Source organism: Petromyzon marinus, unplaced genomic scaffold (assembly GCF_048934315.1).
Source record: "Petromyzon marinus isolate PM22_M1 ecotype Great Lakes invasive population unplaced genomic scaffold, UKy_Petmar_22M1.pri1.0 PM_G_Scaffold_174, whole genome shotgun sequence".
Lineage (NCBI taxonomy): Eukaryota > Metazoa > Chordata > Hyperoartia > Petromyzontiformes > Petromyzontidae > Petromyzon > Petromyzon marinus.
Window position 1 is genome coordinate 147,501 of NW_027422733.1, and position 2,500 is coordinate 150,000.

Sequence of the window (2,500 nt, forward strand, 5' to 3'; positions counted from 1 at the left end):
CACAGAAATCCCTCGGAATGGGAAAACGGGTCATTTTCGTGTCGCCACATTGCATGCGAACCGCATGCAACTTCCAGAGGCATTTGCAGCAGAAATGCATGTGCAGTCAAAAAAAAATTGATATTTTTCACGGATAGACCCCGTGAAACGCTAGAAATTGGCGGGGATGTGTCGCTTGTGGCTCACGGGGCTGTTCGGGTCGCACAGAAATCCCTGGGAATGGGAAAACGGGTCATTTTCGTGTTGCCACATTGCGTACGAACCGCATGAAACTTCCAGAGGCATTTGCAGCAGGAATGCATGTGCACTCAAAAACTTCTATATGTTTCACGGATAGACCCCGTGAAACGCTAGAAATTGGCGGGGATGTGTCTCTTGTGGCTCACGGGGCTGTTAGGGTGGCACAGAACTCCCTCGGAATGGGAAAAGGGGTCATTTTCGTGTTGCCACATTGCATAGGAACGCCATGAAACTTCCAGAGGCATTTGCAGCAGAAAGGCACGTGCACTCAAAAATTTTAATATTTTTCACGCATAGACCCCGTCAAACGCTAGAAGTTGGCGGGGATGTCTCTCTTGTGGCTCACGGGGCTGTTAGGGTCGCACAGAAATGCCTCGGAATGGGAAAACGGGTCATTTTTGTGTGGCCACATTGCATAGGAACGGCATGAAACTTCCAGAGGCATTTGCAGCAGGAATGCATGTGCACTCAAAAACGTCTATATTTTTCACGGATAGACCCCGTGAAACGCTATAAATTGGCGGGGATGTCTCTCTTGTGGCTCACGGGCGCTGTTAGTTAGGGTCGCACAGAAATCCCTCGGAATGGGAAAAGGGGTCATTTTCGTGTTGCCACATTGCGTACGAACGGCATGAAACTTCCAGAGGCATCTGCAGCAGAAATGCATGTGCACTCAAAAACGTCTATATTTTTCACGGATAGACCCCGTGAAACGCTAGAAATTGGCGGGGATGTGTCTCTTGTGGCTCACGGGGCTGTTAGGGTCGCACAGAAATCCCTCGGAATGGGAAAACGGGTCATTTTCGTGTTGCCACAATTGGCATACGAACGGCATGAAACTTCCAGAGGCATTTGCAGCAGAAATGCATGTGCACTCAAAAACGTGAATATTTTTTCACGGATAGACCCCGTCAAACGCTCGAATTTGGCGGGGATGTTTCTCTTGTGGGTCACGGGGCTGTTCGGCTCGCACAGAACTCCCTTGGTCCACCTGATTCGTGCATACAGGCAGCAACTAAAACTCTGTAAACCTGCTGTGAGGACATCTAAACAGTGGACCAGTGAGGCTGTGGAAGATTTGCGGGCGTGCTTAGACTGTACTGACTGGGATATGTTCACGACTGCTACCAATAGTCTGGATGAACTCACAGAGGCTGTGTACATCAGCTTCTGTGAGGACTGCTGTATCCCAACACGTACCAGGGTGAACTTTAACAACAACAAGCCCTGGTTCTCAGCAAAGCTCAAAAGGTTGAGGTTGGAGAAGGAGGAAGCGTTTAGGAGTGGGGATAGAGACAGATTCAAGGAGTCGAAGAACAGGTTTAGCAAAGCGGTGAGAGAGGCTAAACGACTGTACTCAGAGACACTAAAACACCAGTTCTCTACTAACGACGCTGCTTCTGTCTGCCAAAGGGCTCAGGCACATCACCAACTACAAACCCAGAGCGCCCCACACCACTAACGACTCCCGCCTAGCCAACGACCTGAACGAGTTCTACCGTAGATTTGAAAGACAATTGGACTGTCCTGAACCACCCCTTCCCACCCAAGAGGCCCCATCCCCCACCCATACTACAGAAACGACTCTCTCCTTTCAGGAGGGAGAAGTTAATGGGCTTTTCAAGAGGCAGAATCCACGCAAAGCAGCCGGGCCGGACTCTGTCTCTCCAGCCACCCTCAGGCACTGCGCTGGCCAGCTGTCTCCGGTGTTCACCAACATCTTTAACACCTCCCTGGAGACATGCCATGTACCAGCCTGTCTCAAGTCCTCCACCATCATCGCTGTGCCCAAAAAGCTAAGGCCAACAGGACTAAATGATTACAGACCGGTCGCCCTTACATCTGTGGTAATGAAGTCTTTTGAGCGCCTGCTCCTGGCACACCTCAAAGCCATCACAGACCCTCTCCTGGACCCCCTTCAGTTTGCCTACAGAGCCAACAGGTCTGTGGACGACGCAGTTAACATGGCCCTCCACTTCACCCTACAGCATGTGGACGCCCCAGCATCCTACGCCAGGATCCTGTTTGTGGACTTCAGCTCTGCCTTCAACACCATCATCCCTGCCCTGCTTCAGGACAAGCTCTTCCAGCTGAACGTGCCCTACTCCACCTGCAGGTGGATCACAGACTTCCTCTCTGACAGGAAGCAGTGCGTTAAGCCGGGAACAGAAGTCTCTGACTCCAGGTCCATCAGCACGGGAACTCCTCAGGGCTGCGTCCTTTGCCCACTGCTCTTCTCCCTGTATACCAACAGCTGCGC